A 9,563-nucleotide genomic window follows, 5' to 3' on the forward strand; every position below is an offset into this window, starting at 1 on the left:
GGCGCCAACACCTTGGAAGTCGCAACGGTTCAGCTACCTTTCCTCGAAAACAAGCACAAAACATCAAATCATTGGCACAGAGACCAAAGCATAATCATTACCATTGGACCTCGGCTTCTTCATATGACATTCAGCATTCAAGCCTCGCAGGTTCGGTTCCCAACCACCTCGGCTTCTTCATATGACATTCAGCATTCAAGCCTCGCAGGTTCGGTTCCCACCCACCTCGGCTTCCTCTTCACCATTCAACATCAAAGCCTCGCAGGTTCGGTTCCTCAACCACCTCGGCTTCTCTCTTCGCCATTCAGCATCAAAGCCTCACGGGTTCGGTTCCTCAACCACCTCGGCTTCTCCTCTTCGCCATTTAGCATCAAAGCCTCGCAGGTTCGGTTCCTCAACCACCTCGGCTCATCTTCAGATTTGAAACACCTCGCCTACTTCATCGCTCACCCACAGCGACACTTCTCAAACTCCAACCATGATATAAATATCTATACTTGGATTTCGGGGACTATTATTTGGGGTTCAAAAATTCTTTCAATTTTTACTCCATTAAAGTCCACGCATAACATAAATGAATATACTTGAACTTGGGGGACTATTGTTGCGTGTTGTCACACCTGGCCAACCTACCTGGGACAATGGTCCACTCATGGCGACCCACGTGGCATTCCTATCGAGGTGGCACACAATGCCGAGGTGGGCTACATCCGAACTGCTTCGAGCCGAAGTCCATCTGTCGAGGCTCCTTTTTGTCCGAGGCCCGTTGACCGAGGCCTACGAACCAAAGCCAGGCTCTGCTGTAACCTGTTGAGAGCAGCAGAGGCCCTCAAGTGAAAGTATCATGACAAATGGCCGAAGCTCCCAAGCTGATGCGCGAGCCTCTGAACCACAAGGAAACATCCCCCACAGTCACTTCTCCCAAGATATCACCTGCACAGATCTTATTCGAATGACTGATGGAACGTTTGTCACAAGCATAAAGGTCAAGTCTTGTCACTAGCATGGAGGCCCTGCACAAGCAATAAATGCGCCGTAAGCTAGCAAGTCAAGTCCCATGCCTAAGAACAGACATTTGAACTAAGGAGATGAGGCCACGTGCCACTTCATCCAAGGGCTCCCATTCCATATATATCACTATAAATACCCCCAGTGTATAATGTAAAAGGCGAATGCAAGAATCAACACAAAAGACTACATTTACTCAACTCTCTCTGTTACTTGCAATACATAAATCGAATTTATACACTTTTACTTATACATTTAGGAGCACCGGTTGGTAATTATTGCACAATCAGATTACGAACAACCCGTCGGATCCCGAACGTTACCGTCCCGCGTCGTTGGGCTACTCCCACGCCCCCTTGAATCGCTTGTTTTAGACCATCCACGTGTCTTAGCATGTTGGACATTCGCCCACGCAAGCGCGGGTGGGACCGGCATCTGTTGGAGCACTTTTTGGGATCAACATCAATTATATAGATTGCACAAAATAATTCCTGGAACGTGAATATAAGATGCACGATAAAATTATATTCACAATGCGTACCTTCTTTTTGTATGCGTGAAGATTGAACATAATTTCGTCTTACCAAACGGGATTCAATCTTTTCATTCTTCAATGGAAACATTTCTTTCAACACCTTCCAGAATTATTTTGCAGAATTTTGTCCCATCTAAAGTTATCCAACTGAACAATTATTGATTCACCAACTTGATCATTGCCGAAATGGTTTCAATCTCCATCGCAAAATATCGTTTGAAATTGTTGGAAATTTATGCCATCGGGGAAAATGGAGATGAAAATTAAGAAATAGAAATTCAAGAAGATGGAAATTAACAAGGAAAACAAACCAATATGGAAGGCTCAAACACGAAAATGATTCGTTGTCCTCAAACGATATTTGCCCTTTCTCGTATACAAATTTGGTGCTTAAAAGGTTTTATGGCAAATAGTTCGTAGGATTGATCAAGCCTTGTTGTAGAAAGTCACAAAAGCACAAATGATTTTTCCACCCGAATCTTGAAGAACATGAATATGGAGGGAAGAAAGTTTAATTCTTTCATGTGGATTTGTTTATATGTTTTTCACATACTTGTAATTATTTTTCAATGTCCATTAATCACTTATTTATAGACATGAAACATTGCCACACGAAATGGTGCCAAAATGAAATGAAAAGCCGCCAAAATTCAAACCAAAAAATTGTCCAACGGTCCCTAATTTACAACCATGCGACCGCATGGTTTTAACCCATGCGGCCGCATGGTTTATCCAGTCCGAGTCCATGTGGCCTCGGTACATCACCGTGCGACCGCATGGATATTTGCCCATGCGGTCGCATGGGCCAAATTTTGGCCCTGTTCAGTTTTCAATTCCGTTTTCATTTTGGTCCGTTTTCATTTCGATTTCAATTCCGTTTTCATCATATACACCGTTTATTGATTGTGAACAATATTTTCCATCATCGGGTACTTTCACCTTGATTGCCTTCATACCTTTATCATAAGTGACAGCCGTCGATACTGTAGCAAATAAAGATTCTCTATAAGAAAGTCCACAGTAAGAGTATAAACTTTAGATCTTCACAAATTTGAGCCAATGTCGACGCTGGTTAATGATGACTGGTTAATTCCCATACACAAGTTCTATCAATTGCTTATATTGTGAATAACAGATCTCTAGTTTGAAACTCAATCCCTTTTCTTCCAGAACGAATATCTCCCAATAACACTTACAAGACAAGTCCAAATTGTTAGTAACTTAAGCAATTCTCAGCTAGCTTTAGGACTGAACATGAAGCCCTGAACCATTTGAATAAAGGTAGCACCTATGCTTTCCTACATTTTAAATTGAAAACTATCGCCAGGTCATTAAAGAACGAAGATTAAGCTACCTTGTTGACAGATCTTGGCACACTGTTGCACCACACAAATGCCCAACTCTTGAAATGTTCTTGCAACTTCACCTTGAGGATCAGACACGACTTCAGGGATTCCACTATCTCCTGAAGCTGATAACTGTGAAGTTAAGAATAATACTCAAATACACATATCTATTTACGCATTCCCATTCATCGTTAAGGATACAAAGAAATCTAAATATAGCCCTTTTTTGAGTCCCATTCTTCGGAAAAGAATATATTCTTAAACAATACAATAAAATAATATTACACATAAATCCAAAACTTTTCCATATTTTTTAATTACACATTTCCGATCAATACACTATTCAAAAATGTATTTTCCCCCCGCAAAATGGGGCTTAAACAAGGGCATAGTATCAAAAGAATAAATAAAATAGCAATGGCAGTTAAGCGCCCATATATTCTCTATAAAATGTCATCTACTGAAAAAGTATATCAATTAAATGAAGGTAAAATAATTGAAATCAGGATATGTAAACGTCGCATCTTTTGATCATTTTCAATATTACATGCTACCCGAAGAACTACCTAATATGTAATAAATGATTTTTAAATATATGGAATTTACTTGTTGTACAAATTCTAATTAACTGGTCAGGCGTGAAGGATTTGATGAGGTAAAGACAGTAATTCTTCCTTAAACAAAGAATGTTTTTCTCCAACAGTCCTCCGTCTGGCATATTTATAAATTGGTCAAACTTCTTTTTCAACTACACATTTTAGTAGACCCATAAGAACGATACAATTATCCACTAAACATTTCTATCTACAAATAAAACCATTCATAAATTCTTCCTAAACAGAGACCCGTGAAAAAGATTTGTCTTGAATTATAAAAATGACCAAAGCATACCGCCAGTGGAACTTACAGTTGGTCTAATTGGGAGCTCAAAAAGATGGGGGATCCCAAACTGCTCAACAACCTACAAATGTGTGAGTAGAAATGAGACAGAAGTTCAAATCTGCAGAAATGCCAGAGACTCACAGCATTATTTGATATTGTCTGGTTAATATTATAAATGATTTATTATCATTGTCCATCTTTTTGTAGCAATTTTTTTTGGTAATGGCTGAGAAGTGGGACTGGCAAAACAAAAGTTACACAAGAAAGCAGTCGAAAACCTGAGAACCTGACCCTTTACCAAACGGATAGTAGCGTTTCCCATTGGCATCAAAATGGCACATGTTTTCAACCACAGCTACACAAGGAACCTGTTAACACGATATACAAGGCAATTGTAAACCCTTCACAGTGTTGGGATTGATTCAAATTAGTGGAATTAAGTTAGGATCATTAGCAGTATTCTAATTTAAGTCCTAATTCAACAACTAGCTTTTGGGTGAAAAAGGGATTTTGTGGAAGAAGAAAAGGACTCCTGATATAATCGAGAGAGAGAGAATTCATATATAATTAGAAAAAGGATGAAGGCTTTCATTATAAATAGGGAATGCGTGGCGTTGAGTCTAGTGTGCATGGCAACAAGGTGACATGAATTCAAGTAGAGAATTATGTGCATTTCCAATTGTGAGAGTTTTAGAGATAGAAAAGTAGAGAGAGAAACGGAACATACATGTTTGTGGTGTACGTGAAGTGTTCCAATTTTGTGTATGGAGATGTCGAGAAAGTATAGAAAATATTGTATTATGAGGTTTTTTCAGCTAATAAAGTCTTCTTTTCTTGTGGCCTCGGCGATTTGCCGAATCTCATTTAATTTGTGTTTTTTTCTTTCCAGCTCATTTTTGTATTTTTCATTTCCGCTGCATGTTTGGTGGGATTTTATCCAACACCTAGTACTATCATAATTGATATTTTGTCACACATTTAGTTCATTTCACACACAAGAAATATTCAAATCTTTAGGGGAGAACATTAGAGAATATAAGAAACGGGCCTTTAGCTTTGAAAACATGAGAACTCGTTTTGAAACATCTATGAATGCTAGCTTCTGAGGTGTGGTAACTATGACAGCAGCCGTCAATGGAACAACTTGAAAGTGGAATCTAGCAAAGTTAATCAAGAGTTTCACTAAACTACATAACTATATTTGTAAGGGATTCCACTGAAAAGGCTATAGGAAATCATCTCGTTAAATAGGCATCAAAACAACACCCGGCATAAGGTGAGTTGAATATCACCCGTTCCAGGGGGCATGTCAATAACGAGGTAGTCTAGTTCTCCCCTACATAGTAGTAAAAAATAATGATCAAACTGTTACTCATGACATCAAATCTAATCAATGCCACATTCTCCTTAGATTAACAAATGTGATTGGTATATAATTCAAGAAGTGCAAGCAAAGCAAAGCCACATCAACTCAGATTATTTGACCATTGTGATAAAATTGATATGTAGTGAAGCATTTGATAAATCACCAAGAAAAACCTTCTTTTTTCAGTACTTCTGGACTTTGCCCAATTGACAAGATGCTTTAAAAATTATTTTATGTAATTTCAATGGCATATCATGGACAATCATGAAAAATGAAATGGCTGATCGGAAAAATGGATCACAATGACCAAGAACTATCAGCAAATTCCTGAAAACAAGATGCACCATAAATTGTATATTGTTACTTGAACTTTCTGATTCATGTAGGAAACATGTCATACCATTCAGTAGTAGTCATTAGTTGATTGATGACCCCTGAAACCATTGGACCTCCCATTATTGCACGCCCTTGCCCAGCAAATCCAAATGATATCAACTTAATACCCAAGTATTCGGTTGGAATGATGGTTCGCTTGTCCAGATTCTAAAAGATCTCTTTCAAAGGTTATAAATTGATTCACTGAATTGCAAATTTTTTTGGACAAGAATTCTGGTAATCGGTTTTCTGGGGAGACCATCGTTGGCAAACTAGGGCCATATACATCAGCGTCGAAAATCCCAACTCTTGCACCCATCCCAGCCAAAGTGTATACAAGGTTCACAACTACTGTTGACTTTCCCACCCTTCCCTTCAATCATAGGAGTATTAATATATCAAAAGACACTGCCGGTCTGGTTCCAGTTTATTAATGAACATTCAATGACACTAATAACATGCATAATAACAGGGCAATAAAGGTATAAAGTTTTATAGGTTCACTGACTCACATTCACTGTGAGAAGCCAATACGCTATATTTCATAGGGAAACACACACACGTATATATACATACATATATACGAGATGTTATTGCAAAATATAATACAATTACATAACAGGACGGGTTAGTGGTGCTGGAACTCTGTGCCACACCTTAAGATCATTATTAGTTCTCTCCAGAACAGGTATCCGCTTTGCGCGAAGTAAAGCTTATAGTTTTCCCTCTTGAAACAATGCAGGACAAAATTTGGCAAAAATACAAGACATGCCAGCATAATTAGTAGTAAGAACTAACTAACCAAATACTTTTGTATGTAAATACTGCATACTGGATTCCATCCATAAATCTTCTTCCTATGAGTTTTGGTCTCAATAAGAATAAGAATGCTAGTTCTTACCATTCATAAATTATGAAATGAATATACCACACCAATTCGTTATGTATGGATTTGTTATATATGGATGATGAAATTCCATTAATACAGAGCCAATTCATTATTTTGTAACGTATCTTGGACTTACTTTAGAACATCTTATGCTGACACAGAATGAAGAGAGTCATCAGGTTTTAGAGAGTTGTACCTTGCAACTTGAAACAGCAATGATGTTCGATATTGTTTGCAGATTTTCAGGAAGATTCCCTGCATAAACAGGTCTTGCTGGTCGGGCTGACATTGTCACGCTCACCTTTTTGACCCAGGGAAGTGTTGCAACCACCTCACTAGCCTGCTGTTCAAACTAGAGATACAATTTTGTGATGGCATTAGATATGTTTCAAATGTAATCAAAAAAACAACAATCATCTCTGAACAAACAAAACAGAGTCAGTCGCAGTGCAATGTCTGCAATAAAAATTAGTTTGAGAAATTTTCCATCCAAGAGAGAAAATGAGAAGAAGAATATAGTACCCCCTCGGGTATTTTGCATATTATTGAGTAATGGAAAAGCTGAAGTAAGTAAAAGAATTGGTTAAAAAGGTATGTACCACTTGATACACACATCAAATCGTGATAAAACAATGTGGTGGTGACATTTACCATGTCCTTGACTGGACATGCTGGTGTTGTTAGCTCTAACCGAAAAGAAACCTGAGAATTAATGTATAAAAGTTGAATGAGGACATCAGTTATGATGTTCTTATCATGGAACTTATCACATCTAATTTCTAAACAACCTCTCCTAATGCCTTGTTCGCATTAAGGTCCTTCACAAATCCACAAGAGACAATGTCTGTACCAAAGTCTGGATCTATGATCTGAGACAAAGATTTTAGCACATCAATCTCAGCTGTTTGACTTGATACTGTTGAAGCAGAAGCTGCAATTAAAAGTTTGATAAGAACAACTTTACATTAAGCCAAAAATGTCTTAGGCCCTGTTTGAACCCCATTATTTGCTCATTAAAATGAAAAATATGACCGTTATCCATCACATCAAATCACCATATTTGACTTTTGATCTCTTGTGTGGGCCCATAACGGTTATATTTTTTATTCTCATTTTTACAATAATGTGGCTCACACGAAGGTTAATAATATATAAAGTATGGGAAAGATAATATGCTATGAATATCATGGATATTTCTAACTGGTCAACATGGCTTGCAAAAATGGTAATATAACTTAAACCACAAAAACATAATTAAAATATTTCACTATCCAAGTATATTTAGCCCTCGTTTGATCCCCATTATTTTCAAAATGCATTTTTCTCGCTTTTATTTTCAACCACACATTTTTCAATAAAATAATATTACATGCAAATTCAAAAAAAATTCTTATTTTTTAACCACACATTCTCCATCAAAATCACTATTACTAAATACATTTTTGACAATAAAAAAAAAAAAAAGGGAATCAAACAGGCCCTTAATTTAATGATTTTAGAAGACCAAGCACAAGTACTGGACTCCTAAGTTATGAGCTACATGGCCATTTTTTATTGGTCTGATAACTTGAAAAAAAAATATTGGTAATACTTATTGCTTTAATCACAAAAATGTCATTATAGTATGGTGCTCTCCGAGGGTACTTATATTAATGATCACATAAAAAGACGCATAGGTACAGGACTCCAAACTTTGTTGACAGCTCTTGGAATCTTGCACCAAAAAATATCAAACCAATTCTGATTCTAGTCTAGATTCCTAAGGATCTTATCTTTCTCATTAGACATATCATACAAACAATGAGTTTGTGATAATTCTTTCTGCCTTACATAACTAGTTCCAAACATGTTTCCTCCGTTGGTAAGATCATTGGGAAATTAAACTTCTATCCAGTGTAGCATTCTATTTATAAGAAAAAATTTCTAATAAGATTGGGAACTTACTGAACTAACTTTTCTAACTTAAAACTATAGAAAATATTTATATATACTTTCTAAATTCAGGCCTATATGCATATTTCTGGAATGTAATCTCATCCGTGTCGATAGAATTTCCATTCTTCATCTAGATTCAATTTTTCTGAAAAAAAATAAATTAATTAATTAAATGAAACCAATAACGTCCAGCAGCAGGATTCGGAAAGTTATTGTAATGGTCCATAAAAAATTTCCCTCACTCTTGACCAAAATGAAGAAAGTAATACCCATTTTTTTTTCAGTAAAAGAGGACTAAGACTAACACCAAAGTTGAATTTGTGTGGAAAAAAGTTAACTAACACCCTTTTTCCTTCAAATCTCGTTTTGAGCTCTAATTTAGAAACTCATACAAACCTTCGAACTTCTAAGGAGATTTAATACAATTATTTTTAATTCACATTCCTATTTAGTGCTCTGCAGTAACAACTCAAAATTTTCTTCATAATGCAGAACTAATTAGTATATGAAACTTGTGCATATAATCCAATTGCATTAGTCAAGTTCTGCAAATGGGTTAGTCAAGTTCTGCAAATGGGTTTTCATTATTATGTAAATTAAATGTGTTTGGAAGAAAAAGTCCACCTTGAATAGAAGCAGCTTTAGGGGTGATTGCGCTCCACGCTGAATCTCTAAACGAAACCCATGCAGGCCTTTCATGTCCTAGAGATGGAAACAAGAAATTAACAGAAAATTGAACAAGAGATTCATTGGATACACTACATATATCGATAACGAATATAATAAATCTGAAAATTCAGGCATAAAGAAGGAGTTTCAATTCAACATATGAGCAGTACAAACATGCATTTAAAGCAAAACTTACTTCCTCTGGGTTGTGAATTCGAGAAATGAAATTGCAAAGTAGAAGAGCATGGAGCACGAAGAAGCTGCATTTCAGCGCATACAATTGGGTATTTTCACGTTTTCAGTTCATTAGTATGTGTTTGGGCATGGAATTGAGGAATAAGGTGACGTTTTCTGAGAAAATATTTTGAGCCTCATGTCCCATGTTCTGAGAATGGGGTTAAATTCACATTTGGTCCTTAATCTTTATTTTTATTTTAAATTAGTCACTAAAGCTTACTAATAGTTTTCAATTCGATATCTTATTCGTAGAACATAAAAATTTATGTGATATTAGGACGCATTTGATATGATTTCTGTTTTCGCTTTTAATTTTGTAAA

General features: G+C 36.5%; 1 pseudogene; it reads right to left on the reverse strand.

Moving 5' to 3' along the window:
- The window catches only part of LOC111366714, a 34,048-nt pseudogene extending 24,701 nt beyond the window's left edge, over nt 1-9,347 (reverse strand).
- Between the last annotated feature and the right edge of the window lie 216 nt (nt 9,348-9,563).

This window comes from Olea europaea, chromosome 2 (assembly GCF_002742605.1).
Source record: "Olea europaea var. sylvestris chromosome 2, O_europaea_v1, whole genome shotgun sequence".
Classification (NCBI taxonomy): Eukaryota; Viridiplantae; Streptophyta; class Magnoliopsida; order Lamiales; family Oleaceae; genus Olea; species Olea europaea.